Source organism: Equus quagga, unplaced genomic scaffold (assembly GCF_021613505.1).
Source record: "Equus quagga isolate Etosha38 unplaced genomic scaffold, UCLA_HA_Equagga_1.0 146_RagTag, whole genome shotgun sequence".
Classification (NCBI taxonomy): Eukaryota; Metazoa; Chordata; class Mammalia; order Perissodactyla; family Equidae; genus Equus; species Equus quagga.
In genome coordinates, this window is record NW_025796728.1 from 3,845,221 (window position 1) to 3,870,077 (window position 24,857).

The 24,857-nt window shown below is 39.5% G+C and overlaps 1 protein-coding gene across 1 annotated transcript in view; it reads right to left on the reverse strand.

Moving 5' to 3' along the window:
• The window catches only part of LOC124232946 (phospholipid-transporting ATPase VD-like), a 109,784-nt gene extending 96,858 nt beyond the window's left edge, over positions 1-12,926 (reverse strand). Inside the window, exon 1 of the mRNA XM_046649903.1 lies at positions 12,708-12,926. The gene's annotated coding sequence lies outside the window, so the exon portion shown is untranslated. The remainder of the gene's footprint in view (positions 1-12,707) is intronic.
• Positions 12,927-24,857: the final 11,931 nt, after the last annotated feature.

Sequence of the window (24,857 nt, forward strand, 5' to 3'; positions counted from 1 at the left end):
AAGTATACAGGAGGGAGGGACGTCATCATCATGGCAGCATGAGAGGATCCCTTTGTCTCTCTCCTTCAATCTACAGTGAGTAAAATATCCATAACCCAAGAAAGGCTATATTGCCCAACACATCAGGACACCAGAGAGATCCACACATCAGTACGTATGAAGACTGGCACATACAGAGGAAGCTAAATGGGACAGAGGCAGTGCCCAGGACCCTGGACCCCCAGCCATGGTGGCTGAGTCAACCACCTCTAGCCCCAGAGAACCTGGTGGGCAGCAGCAGAGTTGCATGTGCAACTCTGGCCAGCCAAATGCAGTGGCATCTGCAGCCATGGGGAGCAAAGAAGCAGCACAGGTGGGGCCCTGTGATCCAGGGCCCCACCTGTGGCTTAGAGACTTGCACAGGACACCAATATCCCAATGGTAGCAGTACCGGTAACCACAAGGTAACAGGAAACAGCAGAGGCAGTATCCCACAAACTTAGCTGCCTTTCCACCATCACTCCCCCCAACCAAGGCAGAGCTTCCAACCCAAGTGATACCAAATGCCGTGGAGGCTTCAGTCACTCCTGTACCTCTGGTGAAAAAGCCCATAACTGCAGTGACACTGGCCAACATCAAGGCATCAGTGACCTCCAGTGGTGCAGGCAGCACTGAAGAGGAGAGTACTGGTGATATCCTAAATAGAGGTGCAAGTTGCAAGGTGCAGATCCTCAAATACAAGTCAGAGGCAGCTCAGGTAAGAGAAACCAAAAACTAGCGCTATAGTGATAACCTACTGAAAAACAAAAGAAAGGCTCTAATCTCCAACCTATTGAAAACTTTAAATCAAAACAAAGCTATACCTAAATAAGAAAAGTGTGTGCTATGACAAATGCATTGGCAGAGGAATATCTCAGCAAGTACCACAAAAAGCCACAATAATATGGCATCACAAAAATAAAAAAGAAATTCTCCAGAAACCAAACACAAAGTCATGGAAGATTGTGATTCAACTGATAAAGAATTTAAGATAATTGTGAAGAAACTCAATGAGCTACAAGAAAATTCAGAAAGGTAGTTCAGGGGCCGACCCGGTGGCGCAGTGGTTAAGTGCACACATTCCGCATCGGCGGCCTGGGGTTCGCCAGTTCAGATCCTGGGTGTGGACATGGCACCGCACGGCAAGCCATGCTGGGTAGGCATCCCACGTATAAAGCAGAGGAAGATGGGTACGATGTTAGCTCAGAGTCAGTCTTCCTCAGCAAAAAGAGGAAGATTGGCAGTAGATGTTAACTCAGGGCTAATCATCCTCACAAAAAAAGAAAGGTAGTTCAATGAGCTCAGGAATAAAATTAATGGACAGAAGGAATACTTTCCCAAAGAGATTGAAACTCTAAAAAAGAACCAAACAGAAATTCTGGATCTGAAGAACTTAAGGAGATGAAGAATGCATTAGAAAGAACTGGGAATATAGCAGATCATATGGAAGAGAGAATTAGCAAGTTTGAAGATGGAAACCTAGAAATGATGTAGGTAGAAGAAGAGAAAGAACTAAGAGACTTATAAAAAATGCAGAAATTCTATGAGAACTATCCAACTCTATTAGAAAGATCAACATAAGGATAATGTTTATCCCAGAAGGAGAAGAGAGAAGGGAGCAGAGAACTTATTCAAAGAATCAACAGCTGAGAACTGCTCAAATCTTGGGAAAGAACTAGATATACAAATCCATGAAGCTAACAGAACACTCAATGATCTCAATACAAAATGACCTCCAAGACACGTGATAATAATACTGTCAAAGGTCAATGACAAAGAAAGAATGCTAAAAGCCAGGGGAAAAAACCCAATGACCTACAAGAGAACCCCCACTAGGCTATCAGCAGATTTCTCAGCAGAAACTCTAGAGGCCAAGAGAGAATGGGATGATATATTCAAAATATTGAAAGATAAAAACTGTCAGCCAAGAATACTCTATTCAGCAAAGTTATCTTTCAGATATGAAGGAGAAATAAAGGCTTTCCTAGACAAACAAATGCTGAGTGAGTTCATCCCCACTAGAACTTCTTTACAAGAAATGTTGAAAAAAGCCATCCTACCTGAAACAAAAAGACAAAGGTATACAAAGATTTGAGCAAGGTGATAAATAGACAGAATCACAAAATTGCAACTCTATATCAGAATAGGTTAGTAAACAATTATAACACAAAGTTTAAAGGGAAAGGAACTATCAAAAATAATTAGAACTACTTCAATTTGAACTCACAGTACAATAGATACAATACAATACAATACAATGAACTCACAATACAAAAAGGGATAATTTATGATAACAAAACATAGAGGGGGAAGGAAAAAAGACAGAACCTGCATATGCAAATGAAGAGAGATGTTATCAGCAGAAAAAGGACTATCTTACCTATGAGACCTTTTATACAAACCTCATGGTAACCACAAAACAAAATTTCAGAGCAGAGTCATGAAACACAAAAAAAGAGGAAACTAAGAAACACATTACAGAAAACCCCCAAACTCAAATGGCAGAAGTAAATACAAGGAAAAAGAAACAATGTAAATCAGACAGCAAAAGACAAAATGGCAGTATTAAGTCTTTATATATCAATAATCACCCTAAATGTAAATGGATTGAATTCACCAGTCAAAAGACACAGAATGGCTGGAAGGATTAAAAAACAAAAACCAAAAATATGCTGCTTCCAGGAGACCCATCTCAGATCTAAAGACAAACATAGGCTCAGAGTGAAGGGATAGGAGCTGATACTCCAAGCAAATGGCAACGAAAAGAAAGCAAACAGACATACTTATATCAGACAAAGCAGAATTCAAGGTAAAAAAGATAATGAGAGACAAAGAGGGGCAGTATATAATGATAAAAGGGACATTCCACCAAGAGGACATAACCCTTATTAATATATATGCACCTAACAGAGGAGCACCAAAGTATATAAATCAACTATTAACAGACCTATAGGGAGAAATTAACAGCAACACAATAACAGTAGGGGACTGCAACATCTCACTTACATCAATGGATAGATCATCCAGACAGATGGTCAACAAGGAAACATGGCCTCACAGGAAACACTGGGCCAGATGGACTTAATAGATATATAGAGAACATTCCATCCAAAAACAGCAGAATACACATCCTTCTCAAGTACACATGGAACATTCTCTAAGATAGACCATATGTTGGGAAACAAGGCAAGCCTCAGTAAATTCAAGACAACTGAAATCGTATCAAGCATCTTTTCTGACTACAGTGCTATGAAACTAGAAATTAACTACAAGAAAAAAGCTGAGAAAGTCACAAATACGTGGAAACTAAACAACATGCTACTGAACAACCACTGGATCAATGAAGAAATCAAAGGAGAAATCAAAAAATACCTGGAGACAAATGAAAATGAAAACACAACATACCAACTCTTATGGGATGCAGCAAAAGTGGTACTAAGAGGGAAATTCATAGCAATACAGGCCTACCTCAACAAACAAGAAAAATCTCAAATAAAAAAATTTAACATTGTACCTAAAGGAACTAGAAAAAAAGAGAACAAATTAAGCCCAAAGTCAGTAGAAGCAAGAAAGTAATAAAAATGAGAGTGGAAATAAATGAAATAGAGACTGAAAAGACAATAGAAAAGATCAATGAAACTACCTTTGAAGAGATAAACAAAACTGACAACATTTAGCTAAACTTACTAACAAAAAAAGAGAGAAGGCTCAAAGAAAATCAAAAACAAAAGAGGAGAAATTACAACAGATACCACAGAAAAACAAAGGATTATAAGAGAATACTATGAAAAGATCTATGTCAATGAATTGGATAACCCAGAAGAAATGGATAAACTCTAAGAATCAAACAATCTTCCAAAACTGAATCAAGAAGAAATAGAAAATCTGAAAATATTGGAAAAAGAAAACATTTGTTTGCTGTATAGTATCTTCTATCAGATAGTTCCCAGGATAGGGCAAAAATGGGATATTAATATATAGGCTGAAATACCAAATCCAAACTTAAAGTCTTAGTTCAGGATGTTGTCAACTTTTACCAGGATTACAGCAATGGCCTTCCACCTGGCCCACCTGTATTCATTCTTGCCTCTAAGTAGTTCTCCATCCAGCATCTGGAGCAATGTTTTTGAAGTGCAAATCTCATGACCCTCTGATCTGAAACAGCTTTTAAACTCTAAGTAGTTCAATTGTTACTGTACCCAGTGAGTTTGCTGGCATTTTATCAGTTGGGACAAACCTAGCATTTTAGACCTATTTAATGTGCATTTCTCATTCCTCCCAAATGAAGATTATCTGTGCATTTAGTTCTTGATTCTCATTGATCATTGGAGTGGATTGTAATAACATAAAACTTTATACTTATTCTAGAGCAGTGAATTAGTTATGTACCTAAACTCATTTGAAAATTGTAAAAAGCCAGAGAGAACTGGTTTTCAATCACAGTTCTATCAACTCTGATAGCCTGATGCCTTTGGCAATGTACATCTCTCAACCTCAGTTTTCATATCCACAAAATAGGAATAATAGTACCAGCTTCTTTCCTATGAGTATTAAACGGATTGATAAATGGATTGATAAACAGAATAATTAGCATGGTCTCTGGAATACAGCAAGCTCACTATGGAATGTAGTAAGCCTGCTGTTGTTATGGGAGAAGTACCAGAGAAAGTCCTGGTAACTGAAAATTTTTTCCTTATTATCTGTCTATTGCTGGAAATTCTAATTTTTTTTTTTTTTGGAAGATTAGCCCTGAGCTAACATCCACTGCCAATCCTCCTCTTTTTGCTGAGGAAAACTGGCCCTGAACTACCATCCATGCCCATCTTCCTCAATTCTAGTAAGAAGAATGAAGCAGTAATCAGAAACCTCCAACAAACAAAAGTCCAGGACTAGACGGCTTCACTGGTGAATTCTACCAAACTTTCAAAGAAGATTTAAATAACTATCCCTCTCAAACTTTTCCAAAAAGTGTAAGAGCATGGGAGGCTTCCCAACTCATTTTACGTTGCCAACATTATCCCAATACCAAAACCAGACAAGGACACCACATAAAAAGAAAATTACAGGCCAATAACACTGATGAACATAAATGCAAAAATCCTCAAGAAAGTATTAGTGAGTAGAATACAACAATTCATTAAAAGGATCATACATCATGATCAAGTGGCATATATTCCAGGGATGCAGGGATGATTCAACATCTGCAAATCAATCAATGTGATACACCACAATAACAAAATGAAGAATAAATATCACATGATCATCTCAATAGATGCAGAGAAAACATTTGACAAGATTCAGCATCCACTTATGATAAAAACTCTCAATAAAATGGCTACAGAAGGAAAGTACTTCAACATAATAGAGGCCACATATGACAAACCTACAGCTAACACCATACTCAACAGGGAAAAACTGCAAGCTATCCCTCTAAGAACAGGAATACGACAAGGATGTCTACTCTCACCGCTCTTATTTAACATAGTATTGGAAATCCTAGCTACAGCAGTTAAGCAAGAAAAAGAAATAAAAGGGATCCAAATTGGGAAGAAGAAAATTGCCACTATTTGCAGATGACATGATTTTATATATTTAAAAAACCTGAAAGAATCCACCAAAAAACTATTAGAAACAATAAATGAATACAGTAAAGTTGCAGGGCACAAAATCAACATTAAAAATCAGTTGTGTTTCTATATAGCAACAACAACAAGCAGAAAGAGAAATCAAAAATACAATCCCAGTTATAATCGCAACAAAACTAAAATACCTAGGAATAAATTTAACTAAGGAGGTGAAAGACCTGTACACCGAAAACTCGAAGACACTGTTGAAAGAAATTGAAGACACAAAGAAATGGAAAGATATTTTGTGCTCACGGATTGGAGGAATTAACATAGCTTAAATGTCCATATTACCTAATGTGATCTACAGATTCACTGCAATCCCAATCAAAGTCCCAAGGATATTTTTTTCATGGAAATAGAACAAAGAATCCTAAAACATATGGACCAAAAGATCCTGAATAGCCAAAGAATCCTGAAAGAAAAGAACAAAGCTGGAGATATCATACTCTCTGATTTCAAAGTATACTACAAACCTATAGTAATCAAAACAGCTATAAAAAGCTTTCATTACTTATTCAATACTACCCACCCTCCAAAATACATCTATTTTGAATAAGAAGTGATAATATAATCAGCTATTTCAAAACAGGAGCAAATACATCTGCATTAACATAAGCTCTAACAAGTTCAAATGATGATGCTTGGTCAGATTCACAATCAGCTGCATATCACAAGCTCTTAGCCTCTGTAAGCCTCAGTTTCCACATTTGTAAAATGGAAATAACATCACCTACCTCACTCAGTTTTGTAAGGAGGTTTATTAAATAATGCACCATGCCTAACACACTGAAAGTGCTCAATAATTTCATTGTTTCAACTGTTTGTTGACTCCTATTATATGCCAAGCATTGTTAAAGACAACAGAGATAAATCAGAGAACAAAAGACAACATCTCTGCCTTCTAGGAACTTACTTGCTAGGGTTCATTTATTTTACCTTGCCTTAGGCACAGTGCTGGGCACTTTGAAAATGAATAAAAGTGCACAGAAGAGATCAAAATACTCAATCCAACAAAAAAGATAACACTAGGGTAATCATGAAGTATGTAAATTTAGGGAAGTAGAAAGTCCTAGGAGAAGGCATCACATGAGGTTGGAAACCGGAAAGGGAAAAGACGGTGGGCTTCCTGGAAGAGAGAGCATTTTAAATGAGCCTTGGAAAACGTCTAGAATCTGACAGGAGAGATTTGTAGATTTTAGAGAAGGAAATATTATGAGTTAAGGTGGGGAGGCTGGAAAACCCTGCGTCCATTTAAGTAACACTGAGTAGTTCAACATGGCTGGCGTTTCAAATACAAATTAAGGAGTAATGGGACATTAAGATGGAAATCTATGTTAGGACCACATAAGTCCTTACTAAGATGAAGAATTTATCCTTAGTTTAAGGAAATGGGAAATCATCAAAGATATTTGAGAGGGTGTGGTATGATATAGACATTTAAAAGATTTCTTTGCAAGAAGTACGAAAGACACAATGGAATGGGGGAGAAAAGCCAGGGAGACTAGACTGGAAACACTGAGTAACGTGCTTCAGAATACAGTTTACAGGAATCTAACAAGGAGTAGGGATTTCTAAAGGCATCTCTGAGTGCACCTTTGTAACAACAGCAACACCAATGGCTGGCAAGGGCCACACTGCAACAACTTGGCATGAGCCACACTCTCATATTCCCCACAGGGCTCTATCACTGCCTTCCTCCGCCTCTTGCCAATACAGCATCTTTAATACTACATTCCTTATCCACACACTCCTGTCATCACCCAGCCATCCCAACCACGACCCAAATCAAGCAGGCAAAAAATATGTGACAAATTGGGCTCTGGGGACCAGCATACCTCCCCTTTTGTACCAGCCCAGCTCAAAGCAAATGTGACCATTTGGGAGAAGAAAGCCAGTTTAGGTCTCAGGGTAAGAAATTTCATAATTCCCTTGCTCCATTGAAAGCACTGCACTTTTCTCTCAGTCCTTGGTTTAGGAACCTTAAAAACATAATAATGCTTCAGATTCAGGCATTTTTCTAACCTGGCAAGGTAGAAAAGTTGATTTGTTGGCTAAAGGACATCAGAAGTAAGTAGAGAGAATCTTTGTGATGAAAACATCTAAGTACACCTTTCTAGGAAAGACTTTAGTGAAAAAGAAAGGATATTATAATTGAGATTTTTAACTATAACCTTCATAGATAACCTTTTTAACTATAACCTTCATATAGTCTATAAGGGGAATGAGAAGTTTAAAAATAGTGCTAAGCCATTATGAGTACTATAAATTGAAGAAAAAGACTTCACAACATTATTGTATAACTTAAAAATGATTTTTACCTTCCTTCTCATAACCAAGATATTATGATTTTTTTTTTTTTTGAGGAAGATTAGTCCTGAACTAACATCCGCCACCAATCCTCCTCTTTTTGCTGAGGAAGACTGGCCCTGAGCCAACATTCGTGCCCATCCTCCTCTACCCCACATGTGGGACGCCTGCCACAGCATGGCCCGCCAAGCGGTGCCATGTCCACACCCAGGATCCGAACCAGCGAACCCCGGGCCAGCGAAGCCGAACATGCGAACTTAACCACTGTGCCACCAGGCCGAATCCCAAGATATTATGATTTTTTTAATTACCTATCTGACATAAAGAGTTGAAATTTTATAAGTTTATTTTGCTAACAGAAATGTAGTTGTACTCATCTTCTTCATTCAGAAAGGCCTTAAATTGAATAAGTAGATTTTAGAAAAATAGAGTTTTTAATTAATGCCTATCAGCAAGAGATCCTAGCAGATGTGATCAACAGGAAATGAAGAGGAATAAAGCTCAAATCAGTCCAACATTGCTTATTTTTTCAGGAAACAGCTGGGGGTAGAAGAGTGAATGTGACTAGAATAAGTTTTATCTTGTGATTTCCCTTATAATCCAAATGTTCTCACCAGCAAATACAATTCAGAACAATGACACCTAACACGGAAATCCAGACAATGAGACTGTGGATGCTTTGTGAAAGGGGGTTAAGATAATATCATCTATGTGCTCTTCATTCTAGGACGAATTGCTTTATTAGGATAGCGGCTTTTTTCCCCGATAACTAAAATATATTCACTGTAGAAATTTTAGAAACTACAGATTAATACCAAGAGAAAAATTAGAAATCACCTATAATCTCACCACCCAAACATAAGTACGATTAACATTTGGTTTCTTCTCCACCAATAAAGTAGTTTCTGTGTATAGACTGGATTTTTTTTCAAAAGTAGGATTTTTTTTTTTTTTTGAGTAAGATTAGCCCTGAGCTAACTACTGCCAATCCTCCTCTTTTTACTGAGGAAGACTGGCCCTGAGCTAACATCCGTGCTGATCTTCCTCTACTTTATATGCAGGATGCCTACCACAGCATGGCTTGCCAAGCGGTGCCGTGTCTGCACCTGGGATCCAAACCGGGGAACCCCAGGCCACTGAAGCGGAACGTGTGCACTTAACCGCTGCGCCACTGGGCCGGCCCCAAAAGTAGGATATTTTGTTATTTACTTTTTCATTCCTCATATCAAGAACATTTTTCCATATCATTAGTCTTCCCAACAACCTCACACATTTTGATTTGCTTTCCATGTATGTTAACGTGACGTGTGAAAACATGGTAACTTATTGCTATGCTGAGTATTCACTGATTATTGGGAGGTTAACATCCCTCTACCCTCAACCTTAGAAAACTCCGTTTTTTTCTTTGTGAATTGCCCATGTATGTCCATTTTTCATTGGGGATCATTTTTTATAGTGGTGTTCATCCGTCTCTCACTGTTTTTTATGATATCTTTTGAAAGGGGTAAATTGGCATATAAAATATAGAGCTTAGAGGTTGTCTTTTAATTTAGGTTATGGTATTTCTTGGTGATATTTTTCAAAATGGTATTTTTGGGATTATAATAAGAATAGTTGCTATACAAGATTTGGGGATATCAGGAGAAATATAAAGAAATAAAAAGCTATAACTCTACCACCTAGAAATCCAACTTTTTTCCGTACATGAAATGTCAGTGGATATATCCATTGATACAAACAGAACTTGTGTACAAACAGGAAGTGCAACAGTCTTGTTCAGTGTTGTTCAATGTTTATTAATTTAGAATGATGCCTGATATATTGTAAAAGTTTAATAAATATTCACTGAGTAAATGATATTTTATATGTATTTATGTGAAAATTATATTTTACACATTAAAGATAATATAGTATTAAATCTTGCTTTTTTCACTCAATACAAGGATCTTTCTAAGTCATGAAATTTTTTCAAAAATATTTTGGAAACTGAAATTTATCAATATTGATATACAGTACATTAATTTATTTAAATACTTTGCTAATGCAGGCTTTATTTTGTTTCTAATTTTTCCCATCTTACAGACAACACTGTAATGAACACATTTATAAATCTTCCAATGGAATTCACTTGATTTCCTTAGCATACATTTCTAGACCCTGGATTACTGAGTCAAGGGCTACACACATTTACAGGTTTTGATACATATTCTCATACCATTACCTCAAATAGTTGCGTGAATAAACCCTTCATTGAGTAGCATAAAAGAAGATTCCATTAAGGCTGCAACTCTTACGAAACTAGCATCACTATTACTTCTTACTCTAATAGCGATTAGTTTTGTGAAAAGTATTGTTTCTATAGCTAAGATGATTTCTGAAATGAAACAAATCCATCAAAGATAAAAGGAAGGGAATAATGTTTTCAAGAGAATACATATTCACAACCTCTTCTAAGATTTAAGGAGAGGGGCTCAGTGCTGTAACTATTCACCAGGAATGGTGATAGCATTCAGCGTACACACAATTGTTCGAAGCACTGATAAACAGATTCTCCTTTTTTCAAGCACTGACAAGCTATTAGATTTATCTTCACTGATGCATTGGATTCTGAGAATCCCCAAGTGATCTTGCTTGTGGCATTTTCTTTGATTTTCCCTCATTTAAAAAGACTGCTTCCAACTAGATCAGACAATAAATAAGACATGTAATGAAGGTTTGAATATGTGGACATTTTTTATCTCAATTTTAAAAAGTGACTCTAAGAAGTGCATTTGTCTAACAAATGAGTCATCTCTGTCTTGTTATACATTATAATCAAATTCTGAGCATTTCCTTCCTTTGCAGATGTGAAAGATGTTCAACCTAAAATGGAACCAGAGAATACAAAATGGAAAATCTCATGCAGGTACCCTAAGGAAAACGAAACTTAAGGACTGAGACTCATTTCCCATAAATTCCTAATTTACAGAAAACTGATAATATTGGAATTTTATTAAATGATTGGGAGTTAGCCAGGGGTTGCTTCATATCAACCTTGGGAAGTTCTACTTATGATCACCACAGGCATGAACAAAAATGACCCAGGTCAGGTTGGTCTGGAAAAAGAAGCATAATTGAGCTTTGTATGATTGGATTGGTTTTGTGTTTCAGGGGAATTTTCAAAGCTGTTCTCCATTTGTTTTTGATTTTAACACACTCTAACTGAACTCTCCTCTCTTTACATTCTGTGCCCATAAATACAGCCTACCCCAAACCCTCCACAGACTTGTCTGTGGCTTACTACAATCTGCCTATCCTGAATTTCAATTCCTCTGCTATTCCCAAAGAAACTCATCTTTTTGACAATTTTGAGGTTGCCAACTGTTTACCTCTTTATTTAGGTCAACACTAACATCAAAATAAATGATATCCTATTCAATTTCCATTTAATCACTAAGTAACTGAAAAAGTATTCAGTTCTTGCTATGTAAAGGTCAAACATTCCTGACACCCTGTATTAGACTTAGATTCTCCATCTTTTCCATACAATTTAACAAATGTTAAATTAGCAGTTACAATGTTATTTTTTAAATTACTTAAAATTTTGAATGTTGCCTAGTTTTTCAACATATATGGTATGATCTCATTTTGATAAAAACTATCTCAATGTAGGTATGTAATATGTATTTGTACTAAGAATAGAAAAGAGTCCAGAAGGAGGAGACATTACCTATTGGGGTAGATTGAAGTGAGGGCTCACACCACGGCACTGAATGAGTTTACTCTGTTACCTTCATCTTAAACAAGCCAACAAAGACTTTTTTTTTTATGATGGTATTCTTCACAGAAATGTGACCCACCCAAATTAAAAATAATTATATCCTCTGGAGTTACTTTCTGATACAGTAACATTTATTGGTGGATAAGGAGACCCTATCCTTGTGGGTCCATTTTTTAAGGACACTTAGTCAGAGGCTTGCTCTCAGAGTACAGGATTGTTTTTCTCCTTGCAAAAAACTAGTGTGAAAAGAAGCACGAAGAAACTTTGGTCTTATTTAGATAACGTTCTAAATACCTGAGTTAACATGCCCTTATGATTAGGAGTAGTTTAAACATATCTTTTCTAAAAGCACAGGGTGCTCGACCCTCCAGGCTGGAGGGCTTCACTTACCACCCAGAAGTCTCTCTGCCGTACATTGTAAAGTATAACTCTATGTTTTATAATGAAAGATGAAGGGTGCCCCAAACAACAATTAAGTTCTGCAAAGTTAGTGTCTGCCAGGAAGAACGCGGGCTTTTTTGTAGTGCTCCTTTAAAAACTATTTTTGAGCAAGCTCCAATGCAAACACCGTTTTTCTTCCTCAGGAAATAATCCCCATTCTCTTCGTTAACTTTGAGACAGACCTTAAATCACCTTAAACTGCAGATTTCACAATATGACAAAGGGGTGGGTGGGGGTGTGTGTGTGTGTATGTGTGTGTGCATAATTTACCTTCTCACAAAACCCAGCATTAAAAATAGATAAAATAATTTCTCTTTTCAAATCAAGTGACTGAAAATGGCGAGTTTCTCCTTTTTTTTTGTTTTGTTTTTTAAGCTCATCAGCCCTAAACTAGTTTTGAGGCACTTCATCAAACCTGAACACAATTATTGGGGGAGGGGGAGAGGAAGAGGGGAAGAGAGAGACAGAGAAGAAATAGAGAAAGAGGAAAAGAGAGTGGGTAGTGAAACATAAGGCAGGGAAATAGTCAAAGGGGTTCTCTCGTTCACCCTTACCAATTCCTCCCTCGGCACACATCACAGCATGACGGTCACGGGTCCCAAGGTGCAAAAGAAGAACCAAGCAAAAATCCGGAGAGTGGAGGCGGCTTATGCTTCTACGCCAGCCACTTGCCTTTGGGGGTTGAAAAAAAAAAATCACTTCTCACACAGCTCCCAAACTCAGAAGCCAGAACCGGAGCCGGAGCCAGACCCGGGGCAGAGCCGGCAACCTCCTCCTCCTCCGCCGCCCTCGCCTCCTCCTGCTTCCTCTCCTCCTGCCCCTCCCCACTCCTCCCGGCTCCAGAGCAGCCCAAGCTTCCGCGAGCAGCCAATCGCCGGAAGCCCCGCCTCCTGTGACGCCATGGGCGGGGGCGGGCCTGGCAGCTGGGGCTTCCCAGCTCCAGCTGTTGGACAGAGCTGCCAGTCTGCCCAGCGCAGATGCCCCAGGGTCCTGGAGCCTTTACAGTCCCACCTCTGACTTTCACGTTACAGTACAGATTGCTTGCTGTTGAGGGTTTGGTTCGTTGTCGTTGTCGTTTTGCAAAAATTCTGTTTAACAGTTCACCCATTTACCCAGACTTGAAATGTTTGACAATTATTTTTTGGAGGGAAAAGGAATCAAATCTAAACATTTAATGTTATTGTTTTAAACTAGAAAAGAAACTGAAGAAAAAGACCACAATTCTGATTCTTTTTCCCACTCCTTGACCTTCTATTCCCTTCCTCCCTCAGTATAATGTGGCTTTGTCCATACACCTGCCATGATCTGTTAGCTTAAAACAGCTTTAAAAAAATTTTTTACTCCTAAAAAAATTCCAGCAACTTTTCTGTTCTCTCAAAACTGCTGACCGACTAAGTGCTTTGAGAAAGGGGAAGGACATCCTGAGAAGGCAGAACCAACGGGGGCAGTAATTCAGACCAAAACCTACTCACCACTCACTGCCAATTTTTTATCCCACTGAAACAAAAATAAAAGAAGGGCGAAAACTTCCACAACTCTCCTGTTTTGTACAGCCATCTTCCATTTTCTCAAATGTTTCCCAAATGTGTAGCGAGAGTGAAGAAAACTAAATGGTCATACAAATGTTTCACTAGTAGCGAAGAGCTCACTCAGACAGACACGTGGAGCTGCTCAGGAGACTTGTAAACTCTCCCAGACCAGGCTGGAGAGGCCAAACGAGTTCTGCACCCACGGAGAAGGTGCCTCTCCCAGACGGGGAGAAACAAGTTCTGGGTGTGGCTTCCTGCAAAGGCTGATTTGGGAAACCTCCTACTGCAGGCAAGGGCAAATCTCTTCAGTTTAGTAGACTCCGGGAATAAACTCAGCCTGGCAGAGCAGACTGTCTTTCACATGGCCTCTGAAATTCCTGGCCCTCGTAGCACTTTTTGCAGTGACTGTCCCTAATATGATTTAAAATGAAACAAATTCGGGGCCGGCCCCGTGGCCGAGTGGTTAAGTTCCCACGCTCTGCTGCGGCGGCCCAGGGTTTCACTGGTTTGAATCCTGGGTGCAGACAGGGCACCACTCGTCAGGCCACGCTGAGGCGGCATCCCACATGCCACAACTAGAAGGACCCACAGCTGAAAATACACAACTATGTACTGGGGGGCTTTGGGAGAAAAAGGAAAAATTTCTTTAAAAAAAAAAATGAAACAAATTCCTTCTTGACAGCCAACCTTCTTGAGCAGACAAAATGTAAGATAGGCCTCCCAGAGTTTCCACAGTCAGCCCTGATGCTGTAATCCCAGGGCCTTGGTGGGAGGACACATACCAGGACAACTCAGGCAGGGAGCTGGTATTTGCAGCCTGTTTGGATTGCTTAAATCAGTGGTTCTAACTAGCTGCCCATCAGTCAACTGGGGAGCTTGATGCCAAGGCCCCACCCAGGCCAATTAAACTGCAGTCTCTGGAGGTGGGGCTCTGGCATTTTCTTTCCTTTTCTTTTTAAAGCTCCTCAAGTGATTCTCATCTGCAGTGAGGGTTGAGAATCACTGGCTACGATTGAATTTATTGCCTTAGAGGAAAATCTACAATACATTTAAGTAGAAAAAGTACAGTAGCAGAATAATGTGAAACATTTTGTAATACAGCTTATCTTTATATATATTCTTTACATATTTGCATATTTAATACAAATGCAGAAAATATGTGGTAAGATACATAAAATTGTTTACTGAGAGGACAAGGAGGGAAGAGCAAAGGGTCATTACTACCTTTCTATTTGTGTTTGTATCATTTGACTGAATGAAAGGAGCATGTGTCCTATTTATGATTTAAATGGTATAATCAAGTTTTAAAAATTAATACTTATGAATGGTCATTCAAATAACCACTATTAAAGTGGGCTTCAGTTTGTTTGTTTTTGTAAATGTTTCCCTAACCCCTTTTCTCCTAAGGGTTATTTCCATTTTGTAGGAAGAAAAAAACAACCCAAACCATAAAATCTTTGATTTAGCACATTAGCTATTGAAATATAAGTAGTAATTCATAGTCATTGCCAAACTTAAAATAGATTTACTTTCTTGTAATTTCAGAAATATATTCAATTTTTATGTACCTATCTTCTCACGAAATTTTTAAAAAATTAATATTCAAAGTATATAATGTAGATGAAAGACATTTCATCTTTTCTAACTGGAAAATTATTTGTAATTAGTATCTTAAACTTATAGCTTCGTAATTAATCGCCAGTAGGAAACATATGGCATAGTAGTCCCATGCCTATGTTTCACCCAGCTTTAAACCTTAGCTCTGAAAGTTTCTAGATATACGATCTTGGGTACCATCTCTAAGCCCCACAGGTAAAATGAATACAATAATATCTACCTCAGTGTTATTAAGATTACATTGAGTCATGTAGCTGAGGTGCTTATCACTGGGTAAAGCAAATAATAGGTGCTTAATGAATGATAGTTATCAAGTCACTGACTTCTACTCTCCCCTCTATTTTCTCAAACAGTCAAAGATTAGCATGGCAGCAGTGGGCTAAGAATTTATCAGAAAACACTTTTAAAAGACAGTAAGCATGATTCTTATGATGGATGATACTTCTTATCCAGTTATATGTGAAAGAGAAATATTCATTCTTTCAGGCTGCTGCTTTAACATATAACACAGAAAACAATGTTTTTGTTTGTTTGCCTCAAAATAGTTTACATACAACAGTGTTTCCTAAAGGGACACACAATCTGATTTTTCATGATTCGTAATCAACCATTTCTTCTTCTCTGTACTTATTATCAGAGTGTAACTCAAGCACAGATAAGGATAGTGTTTCCCAGGATGGGCTTCCTGACTAAATTTTGGACAAAAAAAGGAGAGATCAATGCTTCAGGTAATAAGGGCTTATCCCATGTATATGAGCCCTGATTTTAGTAACATCGTCACCAGATTTTTTTCTCTTTCTCATTGTTTCCTTCCTTAACATTTGCTAAGCACTAGTAAAACATTTCAGTGTTAGGCACTGTTCTAAGTCGTTCACATCTATTACCTCACTTAGCCCTCTTATTGGCCCTATGAGTTCAGTGTTCATTTAGAGATGAGAAATATGAGGTGCAGAGAGATAAAGCAACTCGCTCAAGATGACACAGCTAGTAGGTGAACGACCTGAGAACCCACATTCTATTGAGGACTATTCAGCACAGCTTTCAATGAATTAGGAAGGTGAGTATTGAATGATTTTTGTTGGGGGAAGGTAAAACCATGCTATGATTATAACTGCCTTGTTGAGAGTAGAAATTCTATATTTTTTAGAAACAACAAGAATATATACGTCCTTAATACCACTTGTAAACTTAGGCCTTAATTTTATGTGTGTGCTTTTCTTGAAAAGAGGAATTACATCTCCTTTCCTTTATATTAGCTGAATCACTTCCTTCCATATGAGAACAGGGTGGCTTTTAATCTTATAAAAATCCTTGAAATACAATGATCACACAGAATTTCAGAAAGGGAAGCTCCATAATGGCGGAGAAACAAGCTGGTCCCAGAGTTCTGGATATGTCCATCAACTCCTTCTTGATCCTGTTTGTAATGTGATAGAAAACACTGTTAATAGGACAGTAGCAGAATTCCTCACATGGATCGATGGCCCTTTAGTTTAGGAAAGATAATTCATCAGTCCCTTAGACAAAAGTAGGCCCCAGAGCTTTTGTCTGAATTCAGATCTAATTGGGACAAAGAAGTATACATTTCTCTGGTTATCATGTTTTTCCCCTGTTGACCAGAGAAGGCAGGAGTTTGGTGGCTTTGGAAAAGTGAGAAGATGGACGACAGCTCTATGAGGAGAGAAGATCGATCCAGCCTCTAAGGAATGGCACACAACTTTGGGCCAGAGGTGGAAGAAGGTCAATGACAAATTCCCTGAGTAGGTACGGCTAAGCGGCTTTAAGAAACTGATATGTAATATCCTCTTCCAAGCTGTTTCCTTTTCTGTGGTTCAGTATTCCAACAGGCTATGGGTGTGCTGCAAGATAACTATCTCTCAGCCCCGAGTGTGGCTGCATGGGGCCTGGGGGTCTGGAGCTCACCAGGGACCAGGAACCCATGGAGCTGATGAGGGATCTGTGTTCCAGGTTCCCAAAGAGCTCAGCTACTAGCTTGAGAGAATGTTTGGTGGGGCTGGTGAGGAGGCCAAAGCAAGCACAGCTCCAGGCCTGGTCCTGGTTCTCTTTTTCCACATATCTTGGATACTTCTCCCCATTTTCCACTGTGGGGGTCTGTTGCTGCTTAGGACATATGTTCTGGAAATTAGAACTCGACATGAAAAATTGAATTGGATTAAAAATCCATCCCCATTGTCACAAAGAATTTCAATTTTACATCACTCAGTGAAATATTAGGTTGAACCATATGCAACTGCCAATATTCAGCTAGTTTTGACATCCAAAAATGGCAATTTTATATGGCTCAATTAATTAAAGGAAGGGCTATTAGAGTCTTTACATAGAATTTCAACTCTTGCAAATTCTGGTACAGTTGTAAAAATAGTTTCTCATTGACGGTAATTATCAAGAATTTGAAGAAATCATTACATTTATCCAAAATTATATGTAGCCGTTTCAAACATAAAACCTCATATAAAAATGTTCATAGAGAGAGACCAGATACAACAGTCCATATATTGTATAATTCCATTTCTGTGAAATACCCAGAATAGGTAAATCCAGAGCTGGGGAGAGAGGAGTATGGCAAGTGACTGCTAACGGGTACAGGGTTTCTATTTGGGGTGATGAAAATGTCCTGAAATTAGATAGTGATGATGGTTGTACAACTCTACTAAAACCACCAAAAAGGGGTCTTTACTTTAAACAAAGTAAATTTTACAGCACATAAATTATATCTCAATATAAAAAATTATATTAGAAAAAATATTTGCCAAAGCTAGTAAGAGACACTCAAGAAAAATTTAAATTTTTTATAAATAAATTTTATATAAAGTCGGAGTTTTTAATATCTTCAACACTTTGAATTTTAAAATTTATTATAATTCTGTTATATAAAGAAAATGCAATGAAATTTTATACCAAGCCCCATATAGATCAATCAGTTTACCTCATTGGGCTGTACAAATAGTATCATTTTCTATAAATGCCAACCCATAAAAAGTGATGAAAATCTCTGTTCTGTATTACCTTCCTGCCCTTAATGAAAGTCTGTTGTGCCCACCAGCCTCTATTAACAGGGTTTGGGGACTTGGAGAGGAATGTCTATGCCTGAGGGGAGGTGCCCAGAGAAAAGATGGCAAACGAGGCAGTGTGACCAGCTGGGATTGCAAATTATGGGGGGGGGGGGCACAAATTCAGGGCAAGAGGTGATCAGCCCCCTTTCTCTAGGAATATTATAAACAAGAGGGAGTTCTAGTTGTTTTATTTAAATTTTAAGGGGTACAGTGACCTTAGAAGACAGGAAGAATTTGAGACGCTTGGGTTACATGTCAATTCTACAGTACTAGAAAAAGTTGGAGCAAGAATCAAGTCTTCAGCTTCAACTCCTCTGTACTCAGAACTCCCTATATCTCTGTTTATTCCATCACTTATTCATTTAACAAATATTAATGGAGCACCCAAAGTGTGGTAGGCACCATTCCAGGAACATGGGATACAGGAGTAAAGGAAACAAATGAAAAGCCCGGCCCTCGTTGGATGGATGTAAAATATTAAATACATCAGATGGTAGTAAGTGCTATGGAGAAGACAGCAGGGAAGGGGAAGTGCCAGAGTTGGGGAGAAGATAGCTTTCAATTTTGGGGGGTCTTACCATGAAAGTGACATTTGATCAAAGATCTGAGGAGGTGAGAGAACAAGCCATGAGCGTATCTGGAGACAGGGCATTTCAGGCAAAGGGAACATTCAGTGCAAAGACCCTGAGGCAGGGGTACACCTGGAATGTTGGGGGGACAGCACAGCACCAGTGTGGCTAGGGCGCTGTGATTGGGGGAACAGTGTGGTGGTGGTAGGAAGTAGTAGAAAGTGACATCAGCCATGTAAAATCTTGGAGGGCTTTGCAGTTCTCTGTGAGGATTTTGGATGTTTCTCTGAGTAAACTGGAAAGACTTGGGTTTGACTGGAGGACTAATACAGTCTGACCAATGTTTTACCAGGAGCACTCAAGCTTTACTGTTGACCGCAAACTAGAGGGAGCAATGGTGGATGCTGGGAGCAGTCAAGAGGTGATTTTAATTATCCAGGGGAGAGATTTTGGCCTAAACCAGGATGTTAACTGTGAAGGTAGTGGTTAGTTTCTGGATATATATTGAAGGTAGAGCTAGTAGGCTTGCTCATAAATTGTCGTGAGTTATAAGAGAAAGAGATTCAAGGATAATCCCCAGGTTTTGGCCTGAGCTACTGGAAGACTAGAGTTGCTTAATCATTCTGATTATTGTTCATCTCCAGAATGATTTGTTGCTACCATTACCTAGATCTGACCCTAACAGGGAGGGGAAATAATCTATGTGTGTCAGGATGGTAAGGTTTTCATATGTGCCTCAGTGCCTGGTAATTGAGCACTTGGAATTAACAGTTATGAAACATGATATTCCTTTAAAGATAAGTTTACTATGATACTGTCAGCCTTTTATGGTATTGCTGCTAAAACGTATTATATAGCTATACATTTTTTCTTTGCTTATCTAGCTCTCATTTGTATACGTTAGTAACTAAGTTTCAAGAAATACTTCACTCTTCAACTGAGTATCTTTACTGAATCTTGCAAAAATATCAAAATAGAAAATAATGATTTCAGAGTTCAAAGAACTGTTGCCCATCACTACTTATTTTCCATACCTTATTGATTTTGGAGGTGGAAAGTTCCAATTCTGGAGCTTTAAAAATCACCCCCTGTAACCAGAGCCCATACCCTTCTATGTGCTCTCTCATTAACCACTTGAAAACCTCATCTGCCTCCTAGCCTGGATACTCCTGTCAGGCAGTTCAATGACACATTCAAAGCACACATATGTGTGAGGATAAGATGTTGTGGATTTCAAACATCTTGAGATTTTTTAAAATGTAGATGCTCAAAAATGGAACAGAGGACCAGATAGGTTCACTTATGTTTATATTCCTGCATACCAGAAAAAAATAAGGAAATAAGTTACAGCAAAGTAATCCTACTTTTAGCAGGAGAGAAACATGATCAAATGCAGCCAAACCTCTTGCCTTCTTAACAAAACTAAAGCTTTGTGAGGTTAACAGAGATTTCCTGTTCTTCTAACTCAAGCTTTTGCATTTACCACTGAGAAAATGGTCATTTTGCAAATTGTAAAATGGACTTCAAGTCCATGTTGGAGCCTATTGCCATGGAGGAGGGCTCCTTTTATGGTGCCAGGGACTAACAACGATCGAGGAGGATGTCTAAACTTCCTGATTCTTGTCTGATTGTCTCTGGTTCAGAACATTTCCCTCTCTGGGAGCCCTAGGCATTCTAGCACCTCCTATCACTCTTTCCCAACCATTGACAAGTGTGCAGGGGCTTCATATATTTATTCAACAAACACTTACTAACAGCCTACTGTGTAGCTGGCTAGGTGCTAGGGACCTGAGAATGAACTAAGTCCTTGTCTTCACAGACTTTGTAGCCTCATCCAGAAGAAGAGCAATAATCGGACAATTGTAATGCAATATGAAAACTGCTATGATGGGGAAAGTTCAAGTACTGTGGAAGCAACCCAGGTATAAGCAGACAAGACTTCTTGGAGCGAGTGATATATAAGCTGAATTCTGAAGCTGCCAGAATTCTCCCTCTTTTGCAGGTCAGTCTTTTTCTATTAAGGCTCTCAAGTGATTGGATGAGGCCCACCCACATTATAGAGGTTAATCTGCTTTACTCAAAGTCTGCTGATTCACAGTTAATCTCATCTGAAAAAGACCTTCCTAGAAATATCTAGAATATGTTTGACCAAATATCTGGGTACTGTGGGTGAGCCAAATTGACATAAAATTAACCATCACTGGTGAGTACATGGGTCTTCCTTTTATTATTGTGTTTAAACTGTAAATATGCATTAAAAATTAAAACAAAGTCACTATCTTCCTTTCTCTTGGAGGTTGAGATGAAAATTTGGAATACAAGCTCCCAAGGTTGGCCCACACAGTTGTGAAAGCAAATAATAACAAATTATACTTGAGGGGCTGGCCCCGTGGCCAAGTGGTTAAGTTTGCACGCTCCGCTGCAGGCGGCCCAGTGTTTCGTTGGTTCAAATCCTGGGCGTGGACAGGGCACTGCTCATCAAACCACGCTGAGGCAGGGTCCCACATGCCACAACTAGAAGGACCCACAACGAAGAATACACAACTATATACTGGGGGACTTTGGGGAGAAAAAGGAAAAAAAAAATCTTTAAAAAAAATTATACTTGAGCAAATAAAAATAGACAAAAAATATGCAAAACAAGGGCCGTTTGGAATGAAAGGGAATCAAATATGTCAACAAGCAAACAAACACTATCAAAACAGAGAAGCAAGGTAGAAGCTGGCCTTTCCTGTTTTCACATGCTTGGTCCTGGCCCATACTATGATCTCTTTGATTTAGAAGGTTAATAAGCTCTCAACTGGAAGTTCAGGGCATTTGCTGAAGTGTTAGTTGAGACCTGAAGGGAAGAATCTAGAAAATACCCTAAGACTTGCCTTTTCTATCAGGCAGAATTGAGAAGCAGCAAAGAGGACTGGCTAGACCCCAAAGGGCTGACTCCCTTGCTGTGCCTGAACTGCTCTGTTGGCGCATGCTGGCATTGACTATTCCTCTGAAAACTGTTCTTGCCTAAATCCACCCAGGGTATAATGTTTCATGTTCAGATTAATTTGGACCATTTGTCATGTAGGAGACACATTTACTGATCCCACAGTGAGTGTAGAACAAAACAAGTATTTATTTCTCTGTTTACCAAAATGATGTTTCTTAAAAATTTTGTGTTTATTGACTATCCATAAATCAAATTTTATTTCAAATGCCCTAGAGAAGTTCATTATTAAAGGAGCCTGCTAATGGGTTCTTTTACAATGTCAAATTTTGTTATGTTTCCTTTTCTTAAAAGAGAGCACTAATGATGTGCAATGCGTTATGCACACCAGCTAGGGTCTGAGTGACCCCTCACCTGGTCTTTTGATAGGTTATTACCGTTTGCATAAAATCCATTTGCTGTAATTGGCATAGGGCTTTTATAAGAATCCTTAAAAATACTTTGTGTGTGTACATTCCATTAAACCAGCTTTTACAGATGCTAGGACAGAGGATTTATGCTACCCTTTTCTATGCTCTCAATTTACATAATCTATGCTTGGGGATCTCGTCAAGATGGCGCTGTGAGCAGACGTTGAACTCGCCTCCTCCCACGAACACAACCAGGTTACAACAATTTTGGGAAGAATCACCCTGGATTGAAAACTGAAAACTGGATAAAAAGAACCCCCACGACAAGGGACAGTCCTGACGAAAGCAGAAGAGGCAGCAACTCCGGCAGGAGAGGAAAAAAGCCACCTTTGGGAGCAGCGGAGCTTTTCAGCTGGCCAGGCTGGAGCCACTCTAAGGTACGAGCCCTCCCTGGAGGAGTGAGGTCTGGAGCGGGGGCAATACTGCTATAACCTTCCTTCGGACTCAGCCCAGCTGAGAGGGGGGTCTTACTGTCTGGCTTTGCTGGCTATTAATTGCAGCGAGGACATCCCAGAAAAGCTATCAGCCAAAAGCCGAAAAGATCCGGGTCTTAAAGGGCCCACACACAAACTCACTCATTGCAGCAACCTAAAATCACCAGAGAGAAGGCTGACTGTCCTTTGGTGAAACAAGACTCACCTGGTGGGCTCTGGGGGCATCTTGGTGAGAGGAGGATCCTCTCAGGAGACTGAGACATTGGTGGGGGCCGTTGCTCTGAGCTGGTCCAGGCGTGCTGATATGGACGGTGGGGGCCATTGAGGTGCGTCCCTTGGGCTGTTAGCCCAGGGGTCTGCCACACCCACTAGAGCACAGATTTAATCCAGTTCAGCCAGGGCAGGCAACCTGCCCTAGGGACTGGCCCCACCTAACAGCAAGCCCTCAGGCTACTTTTCAGCCTGCATTGACTGAGTGCCTTGATCCTCTACAGGCAGGCAAGGGTGTCTGCCTCTGTGGGGCAGGGCTTATGTGAGGACCAGGTGAACTGTGGGGGGCATTGGGGCAGAGGTGGGGACCTTTGCAGTGTGGAGTTGGGGTATGCTCCAGGGGGTTGAGAAGTGTGCATGGACCAGGACTGTGTTCATAGTGTATGTGGTCCAGTGGGGGATGAGGCTTATCAGCGGCAGAAGACTTGTGTTTCACAAATAGCCAAAAAAGGATCAGCCCCACCTTCCAAAGCCTGAAACAACTGAGTGCCTCCATGCCAAGGGCTAGCCCCACTCAGCTGCACTCCTAAGAGAACTGATAACAGCCTTGTTGGCCTCAGGCCTATCACAGCTGTAGCCCCTGAGCCTGGCAACCAGCTACACTGGGTACCAACCCAATTAAGAGGACAATTGCAATAAGAGTGTGCTAATAGACTTTGTAGCCAACAGTGCTGAGGCCCCTCCAAACCGGATTTACCAACAGCTGGCCAGGGAAGGAAAGATCAGACTCCCTGGGTACCTGCAGTGGGAGCAACCCTGCCACAGCAGAAGAACACAAGTAGCCCACAAAGGGGTCACTCCTGGTTCTTACGATCTGGTGACGAGAGGGAAGCACACTGCTGGGCCTCATAAGGCATCTCATACATAAGGCCACTTCTCCAAGATCAGGAGACATAGCTGACTCACCTAGTACAAAGAAAATAGCACAGAGAAAGAGGCACAATGAGGAGGCAAAGGAATACTTTCCAAGCAAGGGAACACTACAAAACACCAGAAAAAGAACTAAGTGAAACAGAAACTAGCGACCTCCTCGACAAAGAATTCAAACAAAATATAATGAGGATGCTCATAGATATGCAGAGAAGAATGGATGAACGCAGTGAGCACATCAGCAAAGAACTGAAAGATATAAAAAAGAACCAATCAGAAATGAGGAATACAATACTCGAAATGAGAAATTCACTAGAAGGACTCAATAGCAGAGTAGAGGAAGCAGAGGAACGGATCAGCGAGCTAGACGAAAGATTAGAGGAAATCATCCAAGCAGAACAGAAATGAGAAAAAAGAATTAGAATGAGAACAGTGTAAGGGAACTCTGGGACAATATCAAGCATGCTAACATTCGGATTATAGGGGTCCCAGAAGGAGAAGAGAGAGACAAAGGGGCAGAAAATTTATTTGTCGAAATAATAGAGGAAAATTTTCCTCACCTGAGGAAGGAAACAGACATCCAAGTTCAGGAAGCACAGACAGCTCCAAACAAGAGAAGCCCAAAGAGGCCCACACCAAGACATATTATAATCAAAATGTCTAAAATTAAAGACAAAGAGAGAATCCTAAAAGCAACAAGAGAAAGGCCACAAGTGATATATAAAGGGAAGCCCTTCAGGCTGTCAGCAGACTTCTCAGTGAGACCCTACAGGCGAGAAGAGAATGGCACGACATATTTGAAGTGCTAAAAGGAAAAAACCTACAACCAAGAATACTCTATCCATCAAGGCTGTCATTCAGAATGGAAGGAGAGATAAAGAGCTTCCCATAATCTGTGCTAAAGTTTCTTTGATTTTTGAAATAATCTTTCTTTGCATAAAA